This window comes from Sciurus carolinensis, chromosome 17 (genome assembly GCF_902686445.1).
Source record: "Sciurus carolinensis chromosome 17, mSciCar1.2, whole genome shotgun sequence".
Taxonomy (NCBI): domain Eukaryota; kingdom Metazoa; phylum Chordata; class Mammalia; order Rodentia; family Sciuridae; genus Sciurus; species Sciurus carolinensis.
In genome coordinates, this window is record NC_062229.1 from 52921991 (window position 1) to 52942261 (window position 20271).

A 20271-nucleotide genomic window follows, 5' to 3' on the forward strand; every position below is an offset into this window, starting at 1 on the left:
CTATCTTTAGCCTTGAGTCTTCCTTAGAGTCTTTCTGGAAGAGGTAAAGAGACACTTTTCAATACATAGATAAATAGCCTGCCATGTTGGTGGAGACCCAATGACTGGGCCATGGTGGTTGCGTCTCAGCCAGATGTCCCAGACCTGGTTTTTGCTAAATTGATGAGTTTTATTAATTTTGGGGTATCCATCTGTCATGCGCCCCACCCTGAACATGAGCTGTTCTTCCTCCTCTATAGGAGTTCAGAAATTAGAATTTAGTGTTTAACAAATATGCATTTTGAAACTAGAAATAAGCAGTAATAAATATGCTTGTTTTAAAAAATGGAAATTTGCTATTTGGAAGTATCTGCTCCTTTGGGGAAATTCTTCAGGTTTGATCATCTCATTATGGAAGATCTGCCTGTGGGCCTGGCAGTTGTTCAAGGAGAAACTTACTTGATTCCCTTTTTTTTGTTTTCCTCCCCTTGTAAAAATTAGAATGATTAATCTATTTTTTTTTTAGGGTGCCTTTGTGCTCTCATTGGAAACTGAGAAATATGTGTTTTAATTAATTGACTATTTTACCTATTTGGTCAGTCATTTTTTAGTCATCTTTTTTTTTTTTTTTTTTTTTTAACCCCTTCTTAAATGGTTTGAGATGGGGAGGAGATATCTGTACCTCTTCAGGACATCTGCTGTTTGTTGTTATAGCTGACTTGGAATGCTGTTCTTGGGATGGCTTCCAGTGTGGAGTGTCCATATGCAGTGCTTCATTAACTGATGGGGTGAAAGAAAAGAGCTTTCCTCATAGGATAGCTCCCCAAGTGACCAGAGCCTCGCCCTTTAAGTGTTAACACTTTTAAAAATGATTAACCACTCTGAGGAAAATCTTTAAAAATTACAACTATTTAAATTCTCCCTGGCTTTCTTGCAACAGAGAATGACCTGAGCAGATTGAAACCTTTACTTCATAGCTCAGAGTCAAGATTAGCAGTGTCTATTATTATTCTTTCTCATGAAGGAGTGGGTGCCTTTAAATAGTCTTGGGAATAGACTATTTGCCTCCCTCGTAAGTGGTCCCACATGATCACCTTTTACTGTCTACTTTCAATGTTTTTATTTTTTTCCAGATTCCTCCTAGGCCACTATGTTCCTCCTATGCTGCTAATAACCTCTCTGGCTTAACAATATTTGTGTCTTTAACACTCTTCTCACATTTCAACTTTTGACTGTTAATTTGCTGTGGGTTGGGAGTTATTGCCAAGCTTGTTACAATTGTGTAGAGTAACTGGGATCTAAGTAGATGTGCCCATGAGTAAACTGACTGTGTCTTGACATGTTAGATTGTATTATCTAAAATAGAATTTGTAGATAATTGTGTGCCAGTGTGTTTAGACAGCTCCTTGTGGGTTTTGGTCCTGGTGAAATACAGTTTGTCCCAAACTGAGTTTGAAGTGAGAACCAGGAAGGATCTAATTCCTCAGAATGCTAACCAGACTTCGCTCATTTTTAGTGGAGATGGTACTTGGAACTCTGAATTCTTTTCAGATACCCTTTATTATATCTGGATGTGTAGTACCATTTTATTCAAGCTGTTGGGATCTTGTGTGTTTATGTTAGTCAAGATACTAGTACTTATATTTCCTTTGTTTTCTTTTTAATGTTAGATCTGAAAATATGACTTTAACATTTACTATATAGCCTTTAGGAAGGCAGGTTGAAATTAGAACTTCTACAGCAAGATATTTCCTTCAGTGTATTTTTTTAGACTGAGGGAGGGTAAACTTTATCAAATGGCCAAACCTTCTATTTTAGTTTTTCAACATTTGATTGAAATTTAGAAGTTATTAGACTTCAATAAGATTTAGTGAGAAAGTTAACTCACTTATAACAAACAGGATTAATAGAATATAACAAATAAAACAAATACAACAGATTAAAATTTATTTTAGTTTTGTGTATTATAAACTAGAAATTCTGTATAAATACGGTATTCTAAAAATTACTCAATTTCTTAATTTCTTACTCAATTACTTAATTTCTGAGGGCATATAGGGGGCTAGAACAAAGATGTATGTATTTTAGAAACTCATGTTTTTTATACATATAGTATTTATTTTTATTGTATAAATTTCAGGGTTATAATGTCTTGATATGCATATACATCTGAAGTGATTATGCCAATTAAACAATTAAATATCATCTCACATAACTTCCTTCCTTCCTTTGGTAAGAGTACCTTAAGTCTACTCTCTCAGAAAATTACCAGCATATAATGTTATGAACCATATTCCTCATGTAGATCTCTAGACTTATTTTATTGAACCCAGGGGTGCTTAACCACTGAGCAATATCCCCTGCCCTTCTTATTTTTTGAGACAGGGTCTCACTAAATTGCTTAGGGCCTTACTAAGTTACTGAGACTGGCTTTGAACCCACAATCCTCCTGACACTGCCTCCTGAGCTGCTGGGATTACAGGCATGCACCACCTGACTAGCCATTCATTTGTTGTCAGACACTTTGGCTATTTCCATATCTTGGCTATTATGAATAAAGCTGCAGTAAACAAGAGAGTGCAAATACCTTCACCAGTTGAGGATTTTATTTCCTTTGGGTGTATATTCAGAAGAAGGATCACTGGTTCCAATGATGGTTATATTTTAACTTTAGGAACCTCCAAACTGTTTTCCATAATGGTTGCACCAGTCTACATTCCCACCAGCAGTGTACAAGGGATCATTTTTTTCCATATCCTCACCAACATTTGTTATCGATTGTCTTTTTGATAATAGCCATCCTAACAGGAGAAGGAAACTATTTTAGTCAGCTTTATTTGCTGCTGTGACTAAAAAAAACCAGATAAGAACAATTTTAGAGAAGGGAAAGTTTATTTGGGAGCTCACAGTTTCAGTACTTTCAGTCCATAGGCATCAGGCTCCATTCTTGGGGGCTTGAGGTGAGGCAGAACATCATGGCAGAAGAGTGTGGTGGAGGGAAGTGACTTCAGGGCATTACAATCAGGAAGCAGAGACAGAGAGACTCCACTTGCCAGATACAAAATATACACTCCAGTGACCCAAGTACTACAGCCACACCCTACCTGCCTTCAATCACCACTCGGTTAATCCCCTCAGGGGGTTAATTCACTGTTTGCCGTTAAGGCTCTCATTACCCAATCATTTCACTTCTAAGCCTTCTTGCATTGTCTCACACATGAGCTTTTGGGGGACACCTCACATTCAAACCATAACAGAAGATATCATTCTGGCATCGATTTGCTTTTCCCTAATGATTAGTGGTGGTGAGTACCTTTTTATATACCTATAGGTTTATTATATCTTTGTTAGAGAAATGGCTATTCAAGTCTTTTGCCCATTTTTAAATTGGACTAATTGTTTTATTATTGAGTTGTGTGAATTCCTTATTTATTTTGGATAATTACCCTCAGTCAGATACATGGTTCACAAATATTTTGTCCCATTTCATAGACTCCCCTTTTACTTTGTTAATTGTTTCCTTTTCTATGCAGAAGTTTTTAGTTTGATGTAGTCCCACTTATTTATTTTGCTTTTGTCACCATTGTTTCTGTTGTCCTATAGAAGAAATTATTGCCAAGATCAATGTCAAAGAGATTTCCTCCTGTGTTCTTTTAGGTATTTTATAGCTTTCAGTTTGTCTTTTAAATTTTTTATTCATTTTGAGTTGATTTATGTATATGGTGTAAGATAAGGGTACAATTTCATTCTTCTGCATGTGGATATCCAGTTTTTCCAGTACCATTTATTGAGGGGAGTTTCCTTTCCCCATTTATATGATGCCCATATAAAAAATTAGTTGATCACATATTCTCTGGTTTATTTCTGAGCTTTCTATTCTGTTCTACTGATCTCTGTATCTGTTTTTTTTTTTTGTCAGTGTCATACTGTTTTGATTACTATGACTTTGTAGTATAATTTGAAATCAGAAAGTGTGACATCTCCAATTTTGTTTTCTTTCTCAGAATTGCTTTGGCTATTTGGAGTCTTTTGTGGTTCCACATATAAGAATTTTTTTCTATTTTTGTGAAAAATGACTTTGGAATTTTGGTAGGGATGTAGATTGCTTTGGATATTTGTATGGACATTTTTACAATGTTAATTCTTCCAATTCATAAACTTGGAATGGGCTATCTTTCTTTTTGTGTGTGTTTTCTCCATTTTTTCCCATCAATTTTATAGTTTTCAGTATGCAGATCTTTCACTACCTTGTGTAAATTTATTTCTAAGTATTTTATTCTTTTTGATGTTCTCATAAATGGCATAAGTTTCTTCATTTCATTTTTGGATAGGTCATTTTTTTGTTTTATTGATTCTTTTTAGTTATACATGACAGTAAAATCAATTTTGATAAAATTCTACATGCATGTTTACATCTTATTTTAATTAGGACCCCATTCTTGTGAATGTACTTGTGGTGGTATTCACTTGTTTTTTTCATATATGTACATAGGAAAATTATGTCAGATTCATTCCACTGTCTTTCCTATTCCTACCTACCCCTTCTCTTCATGCTTGATGTAAAGAAATGCAACTGACTTTTTCATATTGATTTTGTATCCTGAGGCTTAAATGAATTCACTTATTAGTTTTAACAGTTTTAAATGTAGTCTTTAGAGATTTCTACATATAAAATCATGTCATATATAAATAGGAATAGTTTTACTTCTTCCTTTTTTGATTTGGATGTCTTGTTAAGATTTATTTTGTGGCTTATCATATGATCCAACTTGGAAAACACTCCATGTTTGCTTTAGAAGACTGTATTTTCTGCTCTTATTGGATGGAATGTTCATTTGTTGTTAAGGGCAGTTCAAGTCCAGTGTTTATTGATCTTTCTGTCTGAATGATCTATCCATTGTTGAAGGTAGAGTATTGAAGTTTATTACTTTTATTGTATTGCTATCTATTTCTTCCATTGGATCTGTTCATATTTACTTTAAATATTTAGGTGCTCTATTGTGGTTGAATATATTGACAATTGTTATATCCTATTGATAAATTGATCTCTTTATCATTATATACTGAACTCCTTTATAGGTCTGAAAGAAAAAATTACCAAAGAATTCTTGGCCTTGAAAATGTGACCTTCAGAATGAAGCAAATATAAAAATTTACCTCATTTTGGGTAAACATAATTTTTTTACACCCCAAGAGAGGTTTAGAGAAGAGGCAAGGCCTCAGAAGAATATGTCACTCCATTGCAGCAGACTTCTGCACTGTTTCTTTCCTTGTTGTCCTCATGGGGGTTGTTGTAGATTTCCACACTGGGCGTTTGTTCAGACCTTTATGAGATTTGAAAACAAGTTTGTTAACTGAAGTTCTGGTTTTCCTAATAGGCAGTAGCTTCTAAGTTGTATCAGCTTCCCAGTTTATCATGTGGAGGTGAACAGTTCATTTCATTTTCTTCCATCCTAGGGGTCAGCAGGGTGTGGCACTGAGAGGTGACCAGGTTCTGGGGAAATATGTCCACTCTGGTGATAGGACAGTCCTGGGGGTAGATCTCCTTGGCCAGCCACTTCATCTTCTAAGTTCATACCTCTGGTATGGTGGCAAAATGGGTGGTTGTGTGGGTGTAGTAAACTTGTAGGCAGAACCATCTTCTACGACCAGTGGGTAATGGCAATCCAAATCATAGGTGCTCAGGTCCCCACAGATCATGAAGGGCACAATGATGTGGATGGGCCATTCAATTGGTCGAAATCATACTAATGGTCCAGCAGGGGTTTGTTCAGATCTGGTGTAAGCTCTCAGGGAGGTCATAACCCTGACAGACAGCAAAAGACTCAGTGCTGGAGTTATAGCTTCCCCTGGGCTTGGCCCAGAACATGTTGGAGAAGATCTATAGCTGGTTGTAGAGCAGTATTACATCCTGGGCTCACACTATCTTGGCTACAAAACAATGTCTTCAAGACATGTGTAGCAATGTTTGAAGTGGCTAGGAGGAGCTTGATTTGCACTTAATCATCCATGTCATGGAGGCCAGTGACATTGGGAGCAGTATCACATACCACTATGTCTGCCAGACAGCTCACAAAGTGCTGGATGATTTCCTTGGCAGTGAAAAGTTGGGTGATGGATCTGTATCACGCCTGATAGCAGAGCTATAGCCTGAAAGTCCACAGCCACCTTGGCCAGACTACTGGCTCCTGATCTTCTGGCTCAGCACTGGCTCCAGCTGCTGGAACTGCACATAGGTCAAACACCCATATCACACAACAGGAAGACTGGGATTCCTTTTTGAATTATAGCAGCTTGAAGGCACCATCAACCTGCCAGCCATTCTCCAGACAGTAGCAGTCATCCCATTTGTCCTTTGATGTCCATCCCATCTTATACTGTTTGCCCAGGGTCCTGTCACTAATTGTCTGATGCCATCCTGTATCAGTAACTAAGTGAGTGGGCCACCATCTACTTTAGATCTTGGTGCAGAGAAGAGCAGGAGAAAGGAAGTGGTGCACCGACAGCTTACACCAGTGAGAAATGGTAGGGCTTCAATTTGTTTTTGTAGGTAAACCAAATGACTGTTACACATACATGAGCATCATTGTAGTATAGCAGAAGTTGTACCCTAGAAGACCAAGTCCAGACCTGTTGTGAATGTATGAGTCCTGTCATCTTGTGTCAACATATCTAGGTCACCTGTTATTGACTTTTTAAAAAATTGTTTATTTTTAAATTTTTTACAGACTGCATTTTGATTCATCATACACAAATAGGGTACATCATTTCATTTCTATGGTTGTACATGATGTAGATTCGTACCATTCATGTAATCATACATGTACATAGGGTAATGATGTCTGTCTCATTCTACCATTTTTCATATCTGTCATTGATTTTTTTTTTTTTTTTTTTGTGGTGCTGGGGATTAAACCCAGGGCCTTGTGCTTTCAAGGCAAGCACTCTACCAACTGAGCTATCTCCCTAGCCTCTGTAATTGATTTTTGATAGTTGGATTATAATATGTCTAGGTGAACTTTTCTTTGGGTTGAGTTTTACTGGAGATCTCTGAGATTCCTATACTTGGATATACATATATGAAACTTTGTTTTCAGCCATTATTTCTTTGAGCCTTCTATTTTCTCATTTTGAAACTTAAATTATATAAATGATTGTTGTCAGTGTATTCCCAAATATCCCATGGGTTTTCTTCATTTATTTTCATTCTTTTTTTTCCTCTGAACATATGATTTCAAATAATCTAGTTTTGAGTTTGCTTTTCTTTCTTCAGCTTAATTTATGTGCTGTTGAAACTCTCTATTGCATTTTTTAGTTCAGTCATTGCATTCTTCAGCTCTAAAACTTCTGTTTTGTTATTACTCTATTTTATATTTTTTTATTTAACTTATTTTGTTCTTATATTGTTTTCCTGATTTTGATAAATTGTGGATCTATGCTTCCTTGTAATTTGTTGAGTTTCTTTAGAACAATTATTTTTAATTCTTTGTCATGCAGAGAATTCTTGGTCATGGGTCCTCAATTCTTTGGGATCAGTTACTGGAAGCTTATTGTATTGCTTTGGTGGTTTCAGATTTCCCTGATTCTTTATGCTTTCTGTAATTGTGAAGTGTCTGGGCATTTGAAGAAACAGTTACCTCTTCCAGACTTTATGGAATGAATTCAATAAGGAAAGACTGTCACTTATAGGAATGAGGGTGGTGGAGAGGCATCTTAGGGTACACTGTGGTACTGTGTCACAGAGCACTAAGTGTGGGGACATACAGTGGTTCTAAATTCAGGAAGGCACTATGTCTCATTGGCTCAGGTAGAGAGCTGTTGGGATCTTCAGCTTTACCTGTGAGTCCAAGAGCAAGAGGCTGGGTCCACCACTAGTAGAGGCCTAAGCAACAGCACGTGTGTGTTTCACTTTGGGACTTGTTGCAGACACATGTGTAGCAGGAGAGATCAGCTACAGGTTCTTGCACAGTGATAAGAGCTAAGGTCTGAGGCAGGGATCCTAGGCTGACTATAAATGCACAGATGGCAGTGGGGACTGACAGTCTGAATGTACATGACTGCAGAAACTGTGAGCCAGTGACAGGGATCAGGTCACCTAGATGTGCATGGACAGCTTGTGGGTTCTAGCTAGGTATAAGCAGTTTTGTTACCCCTGGGGTTATTTGCAGGCACACATGTTGAAACTGCCTTCTGCCCCTGGATCAGAGCACTCATGGAGGCAGTAGCTGGGATGACCCAGGGAGGAGGGATGGTATTCAGATACCTGGAGCTGTTTGGCTGGATTCTTGGGCCAGGGTGCCTGTGATAAAAGCAGTTCACTTAGTTTTAGGAAGCAGAGAGAGAGTAATGGTTGGTCAGGCACCTGGGGAGACCAAAGTGTTGCATTCGTAGGTGGGGAAAACTGCAGCAGCACTTATCAGGCAGCTCTGGGTGGCTCCTGGGAGCACAGTTCAGACATCTACAAACTGTACAGGTAGGGGGGGAAAAAAAAAAAACAACTACTCTGGCCCTCAGAGGTGAAGCTTTTTTACAGGGAGTCTGCTGCTGCTTTGTTAGAAGTTGGTTTCCTCAGAAGTGAAAGCTTCCATGGGGCCTCTGCAGAACAAGTTGCTAGGGTCCTAAATTATAGACGCTGAAGGGTCCTTGTGGTGAAAGCTACAGGGAGTGTGTGGTGGCTGTTGAAGTTCTCAGTGAAGAAGTCTGCTGGAGTCCTATGCCAAACAGGCCACTTGGGGGCATGTTGACTTTCTCTGCATGACTGATATTGGCAGAGCCTATCCATCTTCATTTTCCACTGTCTCCAGACACCTCAGCTGCGTTGGTTCTCCTAGAGATCTAGGTGGGGTGGAACTGAAGCAGGTTGTTCAGGCAGGGTCCTGAAAACCTAGCGGGGCAGGCTGTGTATTCTGCCCTCCTTTTCTCCATAAGGGTGTGCTCAAGCCAAGGAGTTCCCTCTACCTGCCAAGCTGTGCTGCGTTGGGAGATAGGGCGATGCAGGCAAAGTGAAACCAGTTTTCCTACCCTTTTGGTGTGGTTATTTTCATGTTTTTTCCTTCACTGTTTTGCTGTGGCTACTTAAGTAACTCCTAAATTCTTCCAGAGTCACCTTTGTTCATGGAAAACTGTTTAATTTTTGCTCTTGGTGGGGAAAAAGAAGACTGGTACCTCTTTCATCATCTTGCAGATTTCACTTGCTTGCTCATATTTTAATTTATGAATCAATGAGAAAATCAAAAGCTGAATTAATAGACTTAAAATTAAAAGTAGTTTTGAACTTAAGTTACTATCTTGTAAGTTACATACACCTGAGAGTGAGAAGGGCTTCTCTACCTGCAAGGTCATAAAATGAATGGAAATGTGTCTCCTGGAGTCTTATGCCAAACAGGCCTCCTATTGCTACCATGGAACTCTTTGTTCTGAAAATGCTTTCTCTGTGACCAGTCTCTATGTAGGTATTAAAAAGATAATTTTGCTTTAGGGTAATCAGCTTGTGACTGAAAACATCTAAAGGTATAACTACCACATTGCAACTCCTATATGTGAGATCAAGGAAGTCTTTGGAATGTTTTCTTGTTAAATGTTCCTTCTTACCTGAGGATATTCATATTAAGACCAAGCTGGGACTAAATTGGCCGCTAAAATTTGTATAAGCAATAAGGGTAAAGTTCAGATTGGACTTTCATTTTGGAAATGGGACTAAATGGTATGATATGAGTTTAAATCTTACATTTAACAAAATGTGGGTGACAAGGGCAACTACATACTAATTTCTAGAAGGAACAAAGAATGAAATTAAAATATCAATTTTGCATTTAGGCATCTTTTTTTTTCCCCAGTAAAGCTGGCTGCTAGCATGATGCAATATCTGTCATACCGTGTTTGACATTTATACTACCTGCTTTTAGAAAGAGAGTCATTTTGCCAAAAATATAATGATGAGCTTCTTCAGTTTCTCTAGCAGCCTTTTTAATCTACTGTTAGTCAAATAATTCTCTTTTGAAGTTCCTATCCTACCATCATCCTTGTTAACTGTTGAAGCTCAATAGATCTTTACTTGTTAAAGACTCTGCCTGAAATTCAAGGGTTCCCAAGATCTCACCTTTCTTGAGTATGTGCTCTGTACCAGACATGGTGCTAGATGCTGGGATATGTGGCTCCTGCCCTTCCAGCCACATAGCAAGGAGTAGGAGGGGACACAATATGGAAGTCACAATCACATGTGACTCTTAAGCACTTGAAGTGTGGCTAGTGCAACAAGAAACTTAATTATGTCTACAATACATAGAACAGAATGGACAAGATGGAGAGAAGATTTCATGAGCCTGAAGAGGAGCATAAGAAAAAGATTTTGTAAGATATTGTGGACCATGGTGATTAGTTAAGACTTTATCCCAGAGCTTTAGGAAACCACTAAAGGTTTTGTGTAATGGTGTGACATAACCAATTGGTATTCTGGTCTGGAAACAGGATACTGCATTGGAGTAAAGAAGACTAATCCTGAGCAGGGTGTGGGGTGGACTAGATAGGGAATGGAGAGAGGTGGAGAGATCAGATAGGGATGTGTTAAAGCATAGTGGTGAATTACAGGCTCAGGAGCTTGATTACCAGAGACAAATTCTGGTTTTGCCATCTTTAGTTTGCCTGGAGGAAGGATGTCTCAATGTTGTGAGCAGTGCTTGACCCCAGTGCTGCCCTGGCTCAACAGCTGCAGGTAGATGACAAAGAGACTACCTGCATTTACAGCAAGGCTCAGGGAGCTGTTGTATTTTTACAATCCAGGAAGAGGGCACAACTGTGATGTTCTCCTATTTTTAACTGTTTAATTTGGCACAGAAATTAAGGTAACATCTTAGTGGTTACATTTTATTCAATCTTTTACCTGTTTTGGTAACTTTTTCACTTAACTTTTATGGAAAGTCTGTTATTCTCATCAGCTTTCTATAAGAAGGTACCTGAAAGTTGCAGGAAGTCTAAGGACATATGAATAGAGGGATGGCTTCTTGAGGATTCCACACAAGTTTTTGAAGAACTTGCTTTCCCCACTAGCAGACCAAACAAACTAATGAAGCACATTTGCTTCCTTCTGGAGAGGATTGAACAGTGTGGCTAGGAATGTGGGATGTGAATAGTGGCTGGGAAGTGTATGTGGAGCTTCATATCCTGTTAATTTTTAAGAAACCCTAGATAGCTTAATAAGAAAGGAATTTTTCCTGAAAAGGCAACTTGTAGAATCCAATTGCTGGATGCTGCTGATCCTGAGGAACTACTGAAGGTGGGAACCTGAGGGTCATTGAGATGTTCAACTGTTACTCTGAGTATAGGCTTCACATGTCCTTTCTGCATCTGCCTATGTGATCAAATCTGCCAAACCATAACTGTTGAATTTACCTTTTATGAACCCTGCTAGAACTTGGGAGGGAGTCATTTCTCATCTGCTCCAGTCAGGCCTGGATTTCTGGGAATGGCCATATGGAATAAAACATGGTTTCTGAGTATGAGCCCTTAGGGTAGAGACTCTGATTGTTGTCAGAATGGTGTATGATTTGATATGATATATGATATAATATGATTTGATATACAACATGATTATAGGCTACAAATACATATTAATATCCTAGAAAGTACCTAGGATATTATATAAAAAAATTACTACAAAACCAAAGTTTTTTCTCCTGTACCTGTTGTATCCCTAGTCATTCTGGTATGATTTTTATTCTAAGGAAACACTCTTGATTTTGCCCTATTTTTCAGACTATCAGCTACTTACACTTGAGTAAGTAAGGGCAAAACCTGCTTTCATGAGATATGAGACACAATGTTCTGAAGGGAGTAGAATTAATATATAGGATTGCCATACATCTCCTAAGAATTAAAATTCACCATGTGTGAGAGATTACATTTGAGATGATCATGATTTATACAGGAAAAACATAGCTTTAAGTTCCTAAACAGTCCCCTGGTGAATGAGTAAGATATGATTTTCATATTTTAACCACTTTGGTAAATATTGTGGGTGAAATGAAAATAAATCAAAATTCAAGTTGTGATAAATGGAGTTTTGGGCACTTTCTGCAATATGTTCTGTTTCTACATCTCTAACATTACATAAATCAAGAAATGATAAAAACTATGTCTCTAGATTTGGGTTGTCAAACTCCAGCCCTTGCGTCAAATCCATGTGGTACTTGTTTTAGTAGATAAAGTTCATTGAAGGACTAGCATCCCCATTTGTTTACAAACTGTCTGACTGCTTTTGAGCTTTAACAGCCAAGTTGAGTGTTTGCAATACACTATTTGACCTGCAAAACTGAAAATGTTTGTTATCTGACCCTCTATAGAAAAAGTTTGCCAATCCCTTGGTCTACATCTGAGACAGTATATTTTAAAGGTGTCCTGAGGATATTTTAGAGTTCTTGGGGTGGGTTAGGATCTGCCACTGAATAAGACCTGGAAGACTAATGCATCTGGTCACCTCATTCTGTTTCTTCCAGAGTAATTTGGATGCTCTGTTTGCTCTGTTAGGCTTCTGTATATGACTTGATGTGAAGAAAGAAAAGATTTTCCTGCATAAAAAAATAGTGTTAGAGTATACTGATCTGAAAGTACAAGAGAGCATTTGGAAAAAAGAGGTGTCTCTGAGTATAACTTATTATCTTCATTGTAAACTGAGGTGGTTGGTACCTTGCTTTGAAATCTCCAACTAAGGAACAAAGTCCTTGATGAGAATTTGGAAACTGAAATTGGTTCTTGCAATTACTGACATGGAAGAAATTGCTTTAAAATCTCTGACAGCCACAAAACTCAATCCTAATTGGATCAAGGACCTAGGCATTAGGCCAGAGACCCTCTGTGTCTACTAGAACAAAAAGTAGGCCCAACTCTCCATCATGTTGGCTGAGGAACTGAATTCCTCAATAAGACTCCTAAAGTGCAAAAAGTTAATCAAGAATCAATAAATGGGATGGATTCAAACTAAAAAGCTTCTTCACAACAAGGAAGCAATTAAGAACATGAAGAGAGAGTTTACAGAATGGGAGAAAATCTTTGTCACCTGCACCTCAGACAGAGCATTAATCTCCAGGATATATAAAGAACTCAAGACCCTTAACACACACAAAAAGTCAAATAATCCAATCAATAAATGGACAAAGGAACTGAACAGACACTTCACAGAGGAAGAAATACAAGTGGTCAACAATAATATAAAAAAACTCCCGTAATTAGAGAAGTACAAATTAAAACTACACTGAGATTTCATTCTACTCCAGTCAGAATGGCAATTATCAAGAATACAAGTAACAATAAATACTGATGAAGATGTGGGGAAAAAGGTATACTTATACATTGCTGGTGGGACTGCAAATTGATGCAACCACTCTGGAAAGCAGTGTGGAGATTCCTGAGAAAACTTGGAAAGGAACCACCATTTGTCCCAATGATCCCACTCCTTGGCATATACCCAAAGGACTTAAAGTCAGCATACTAGCAGGATGGGGTTTGTGGCTCACTGGCAGAGTGCTTGCCTAGCATGTGTGAGGTACTGGGTTTGATTCTCAGCATTGCATATAAATAAAGAAAATAAAGGTCCATCAACAACTAAAATGTATACATATATACATACATACACACACACACACACACACACACACACACATATATATATATATATATATATATAAATCATACTATAGAGACATGGCCACATCAACATTCATAACATCTCAATTCACAGTAGCTAAACTATTGAATCAACCTAGGTGTCTTTCAGCAGATGGATGGTTAAAGAAAATGTGGCATATATACACAATGGAGTATTACTCAGCCATTAAGAATGAAATTATGGCATCTGTGGTAAATGATTGGAATGGGAGGCTATCATGCTAAGTGAAATAAGCCAACCCAAAAACTAAAGGTTGAATGTTCTCTAAGATATGTGGATGCTGAGTTACAATAAATGGAAGGTGGGGAGGAGTGGGGGTTCATCAGATTGGACAGGAGGACGTGGGAATGGGAAAAACAGTGAAATGAATCAGACATAACTTTCCTATGTTCATATATGAATACATGACCAGTGTAACTCCACATGTACAACCACAAGAATGGAAAGTTATGCTCCATGTATGTATGATATGTCAAAATATGTTCTATTGTCATATATAATTAAAAAGAATAAAGGAAAAAGAAAAAAAAATCTCTGGCAGCCCATACTCCCTTTTAGTAGGTGAAGATGATAAACTTCCTTCTGTACTACAGTCAGATTAAAAATGAAAATATGACTACCATTGATTTATGTCGTGAGGTTTATATAAGGTATGTTAATCTTTTTCCTGTTGCTATAACAAATGCCTGGGACCAGATAATTTATAAAGAATAGAAATTTGGCTCATGGTTCCTGGAAGCTAAGAAGTACAAAAGCATGGCACCAACATCTGCTTGGCATCTGGTAAGGGCCTTTTTACTGGCTCATAACACATAGGAGTGTATTATGTGGTGAAACACACGATTGAGCTAACTTAGTCTCTTTTTTTACAAAGTCACCAATGCAGTCATGTGGCCTCTCCCCTGTAACCTCCTCTAACCCTAATTACCTCCTGAAGGCCCCATCTTTGAATACTATTAACAACATGAATTGGGGAATTGAATTTTCAACACATGGATTTTGGTGGTACACATTCAACTATAGCACATGGCAATGACTGAATGGCAGAGTGTACCAAATTGTCTGTTATTGTTCCAATCCTTAAAACAACAACACATTGATTTTTGCCTTGAATTTGATGTAATGGAAAATTGCCTTTTACTTGGTTAATTTCTTAAAGAGTTTCTGTTTTTGAAAAATCTAAATATCAACTATGAGAATACTCAGAGTAAGAAGTAGAGCCTTGGGGTTGGGAAAGATAAGGAGGAGTCTGTTTTAATTTAGGTCAAGTCACCTAAACTACAGGTGGTTCTCAATATTTCCAAGCCTGATGAAGATTTTAAACCACAGTGCATTAAGATATATGTCAAAGGAACAGGAGGATTTTGGCCAATTTATGTGGGCAGCATCTATGTATATTTGGGAATAACCTTAATGTTTTAGGTCAGGGACTGTAGAATTTATTGCTGGGCCACGCACATTTATACAGAAGGATGCATTGTCCAAAAGGTCTCCTGTAAGGTGTTAGATAGGACTTGCTTCATCCTGGGAGTTTTACATCTATTTTCTTACATAGATTACATCTATATTACACATATATTACATATATACATGTAATACACAAATATACTTGTATTATTGTGACCCTCTGAGATGGATATTATTACATCCATTTTACAGATATGGAAACTAGTTAAATGAATATTTCTTAAGGTCATATGTAAGCATTGAAGTATATGGCCAAACTTTCTTCTACACCAGGCTGCCTCCATTAAAAAATAACTTCTTAGATATTAAGTCACTGGTTATAACAACAAAAGATATATTGTGAAGTTTTTCTGGATATCAGGAGCAAATTCTCTATTAAAGAAAGAAAAGTTATGCTTCCATTATATTCATATTAGGATAATCTCTTTGGGAGCTATTAATCTTAAAGCCACAGTCAACTCAGTTTTGTGTCCAACTGTGTTATTGAATACCGACTTCATTTCAAGTTGATTTTAATCACCTATTGGGAATGAGCATATAGTAGGTTGTTTTTAAAATATTAACTAGTATGATTTTCCTTTGTGGTAAGTGACTAGTTGTTTCTAGTTGCTCTGTAATTCTCCTTTGGCAATTCAAAGGTGTTCGTTCTCTCTGTGGAAGGGGAGTTTAAAAATTGAAAAGATGGAGTTTAAAAATTGTAGTAATCTAGACAATAGGCTATGTTTGATTTTCCATGACCAGCTCTGTCGAAAAAGAGGGTTTTTCTTGTCTTTGTTGTGAAGCTCTAATTGGAAGAACCGTCTTGGTGTTTTATCTTTAGGCCACTGGGTCTCAAACTGTAATGAGGTTTCTACTTACCTGAGGATCTTGTCAAATACAGCTTCTCATTCATCAGGTTTGGAGTGGAGCCTGAGATTCTGCATTTTTAACAAGCTCCTAGGTGGTCCGTGCTGTCAGTCTACAGACTACACTTTGAGTAGCAAGTGTTTAAAGTATAGTGGAGAATGCTAAGTGTCAGAAGAAGGGTTTTCCCAGCCAAAGAGGAGAAAGAATTCAACCTACAGGACAGAAAAATGGTCCATTTCACTGCACTCTGTCCCATTTCACGTGAGGGAGGCAGAAAATATAAATCTCCTTAGATCCAGAAATCTCACATGAGGGTGTGGATATATTTCTCAGGAGGAATATGTATATTCCAGGACAGTTTGAGGAGACTAGCTGGTGCACATTCACTAGTTCTCTGAGTGAAGAAGTTGGTAGTGGTTGCAGGTAGTCTTATAGGAGTGAAGCTCCAGTGTGATGGGAAAGCATCCAAGAGATCTTGAGCCTTCAAGAGAAGCCGTGACAACGCTGAGAAAGTTGGAAGACTAGGAAGGCCTAAGATGGGAACAAGAAGATTGAGCGTAGTGACTTGTTGGAGTCCATGTTGGGTACTATAATCATTAGTAAATGATGCTGGAGACCAGTGGCCAATTCCTGTGGTACCAGCTACTCTGGCACTAACTATGTTGAGCAGGTATACCCCAGAAGCCACCTCCTCAGTGTTAGAAAGGTAAGCATAGATGAGAAGATGGAGAAAGGGGAGATTCTCAAGACTAAGGTTCAAAAAGCAGTGATAGAGTTACTTCCAATTACTAAGATTAATTGTACCTTTATCTTTCAGTAGGGGATAGGATTAAGAATTTGTTGATTACACTGAAATTCAGTTTAAAAGATATAAAATATTTTGTACATTATGTATAAAGCTATATTTTACATATTGTACTTTAATATTTGCTACAGTATTTTAAAACCAGAATCAACTAAATTATTTTTTTACCTTAAAAACTAAATCACTTTAAAAATATTTAATAGGTATTGGACATAACATCCTTTATATATATTGTTTCACCTTATTTAGGATATTTGTACCATTATTTAATATTGTGAGACAGGTACCATTATCTCATATTTTCCAGTTGAGGAAACTGAGGCCCAGAGAAATTGGTAATCTTGCCCCGGGCCACACAGTTGATAAATAAATGATGCCAACATTGGATTTGACACATAGAGGATCGTAATAAATATTTTAATAAATGAATGAATGTGCAAATGTATGGCAGTGTCAGTTGACCAGTAGTATTTGGGAATACTGTTTTGAGCAAGATATGGAAGGAAGAGTGCATCCTCCTCTCAATGAATTCGTCATGCAACTGAACTCAGAGCTGAAACTTTGGAAATAATCATGGGTCCTCTAAGAAAGTACATAAAAATAAAGGAGAACTGGCTATAAACTGATATGTCGAAAGTGAAAAAAGGAGAAAGTTTTGTGGTTTGGGACTCATGAGGAATGTCGTTTACTCTTGGACTAAGTATAATATGTGAGCTTTGAAATAGGAATGTAGAAGGTATTTCAGGTCAGTTCATGCCTCTTAGAGCCACCCCATCAGATTGCTCTAATCCATGTGCAGTATAAAAGGGCAGACCTAAAGAAATTATAGCCAGAACTCTGGTGCCAAGCTGTGACAATTTCATACTTGGGTACTGGCTCTCTCCCAACCTATCCAGCCTAACTGACAATGCTTTTGTCTGGTTTCCACTTGGCACTTGGGCATCTGTTAATCCAATTAAAACACCAATCTGTATATAAGGATTGGTTTATGTTTTTGAGGTGGAATTTCTAACTAAGAGCTTTTCTTCACCTACCAGATGCACAAGTCCTATTGAAAACTTAGGATTTTAGAGCTTGGGACATCTTTAGAATTTGTATTGCACATATAAATTCTTTACCTTAAAGACTGAATTAGCATGCAAATGAGTATTTCCAAAGCTTTAGGATTGCTAGTGTTTGATGTAGACTGAATGAGGAGTGATCTCACCTACAGTTATCTTTCAAGTCTCTCATTCATAACTGAGGGCTAAGAAGTTCCAAATTTGGTATAAACTGGAGTAACTATTTGGGCAAAAAAGCTTGTCAATGTAAATGAATCTTACCCTTGGATTCTGTAATTCTGCTTCTGGACTGTATCCTTTGGAAATCAATTCTTGGTACAGAAAAAGTTTTATGCCCAAAGATATTGAGGGCAGTTTCCTCTCCCCCACTTTTTTAAAATAAGGAAAAACTTGTTTAAAATAATTTTTTAAATAAGAAAAAATTTCTTAAGAGGAGACTTTTTCAAATATTAATCTAGTACTAAGGGAATATCATATAACCATTAAGTGAATTTAAGTATATCAAACAAGATACTGTATTCTTTTTGTTTTTTTAATATCTTCAAGTCATTATCAACCTGTTTTTTAATCTGGAGCGTAGGAACTAAGGCTATGGAACCAGATATTTCCATTTTAGAACAATCAGCATGTAAGGTGCAGTGGTGAAAAACACTGAAACATGTCAGACTTGGAGACTTGGCTTTGGCCCACACTCTCCCTAGAAGATATTTAGCCTGAGGTCACTCACCCAGTCTTAACCTGAACAAAGTTGAAAGTTGCTGTATGACCAACAGCTTCATAGGTTCCTTGGGATGCCCGTAAATACAACATCCACAATAGTGTGTGTAGGTATGTTTTAGATTTTGTATTTACTACCAAATGAAAATATTTTTTCAGAACATTTTGTAACAATTGCCTTGGAAGCTGCATTTGTAATTTCAATATTACCATCCCACATAATATTTGCCTTAGTTGGGCAAATGTAAGGCAAATTCTTCTTAGTGCTTATTACTTTAGGCTATAATTCTTTGATTTCTTTTTTTCTTTTTTCTTTTTTCTTTTTTTTTTTTTACAATCACCATTAAGTATTGTGGTTCTTCAGGTTTACATTCAAGTGGAACCTGTCTGGGAGGCATCAAAAATGTTATACACTCTTGTGTTTCAACAGAAATATAACAAAAATATACCACCTACATCAACATGTAACATTCAGATAAATCTGTAACTAGATTAAAATTGTCTCAAAACTTGGAAGAAAATGATACTAAATTTTAAAAATCAACATTTCATCTGACTGCAAAAGAATATCCTTCTAACAGGCACTTAACTTGAAGTCTCCAGACCTACCACAGTAGAATTTTAATGCTAGAGAAGGGGGAATGCTTCATAGTCTATCTCCCATTTACATCCACCCCTCAGGTTACAAAGAAAAACTTTCTGTGGAGTTTGACAGGCTATAAGACTGTCCTGGGAACCAGAATACGTTGTATAAGTTGTAGGAGCCCTCATGTGTGAAATGTTAAGGCAGGAGTTTGATTAGATCAGCATTTATACAACATTATTTTTAAAATCTCCACTGTTCTATGAGGAGCTTAGAAGCATTCACAAGTAGAGTTTCCCTGACTGAATGTGAGAAATGCCATATCTCCCTTTGGAGATTCCCAGGGTGTGTTGGCATATATAAGTCTGCAAGATGGTCTATAATAAAGATGTCTTTTCCACAGTGTTTCACCCAGCACATCTCTAATGTATTTGATGACAGAATCTTGTTATCAAGGAACGTATTTTGGGAAACACTCAACTAAGTTTCTTCCAAGATTTTGGGGTTTTAAACAGGCCATCCAAATGTTGCTTAGCAACATTAGAGCCTCTTCATTTCCCCGCTAGATGGCACCCTTGAATGAGATTTATTTTTCTTTTTGACTGGTTTCTCTTTGGACATTTTTGGATATTACTTTTCCTATGTACCAGGAGAGTGCAGATCAGTTATAAAATTGATCTTAAGGCCATTCTGGTAACATTTTTTGATCCATTGAAAATAAAACAGTTGTGTCAACTGTAGGGATAGATCCTAGCCAAGATTGAAATAATACATGAATTTTTCTCACTTGAGTTAACTTTTTCTTAGACACTATTTAAACAATCTGATTTTAAATCAGATTTTAGCCAGACAAAATTTAATTGGACATTTGGGTGATTCTATTGATCATCTTGAGACTTGGAATCATGAGGCTGTCAGGGAATCTGGTGGCAGTTGGGAACATGCTTTTAGTTACCCTGGTGAATGTGTCCTCAGCCAGTCTGTAGGTATAACTGAAATCACTGAAGTATTGTGTTATGGCAGTGTACTTTCAGAAAGGCCCACTCAGGCAGCCTGTGTGTTAAGTGGTCTCTTAAAGTCTCCTTCATGTTCTAGTAAATTTTGATTGGCTCTTTATTAAAATAATTTGCCATTAGGTATTAAGATTTTGCTG

The 20271-nt window shown here is 37.3% G+C and overlaps 1 protein-coding gene and 1 pseudogene across 6 annotated transcripts in view; one reads left to right on the forward strand and one right to left on the reverse strand.

The window, feature by feature from the left end:
* The window catches only part of Erc2 (ELKS/RAB6-interacting/CAST family member 2), a 978194-nt gene that overhangs the window by 220713 nt on the left and 737210 nt on the right, over positions 1-20271 (forward strand). The window lies entirely within an intron of this gene.
* LOC124968910 (putative tRNA (cytidine(32)/guanosine(34)-2'-O)-methyltransferase) lies at positions 5378-6350 on the reverse strand (annotated as a pseudogene).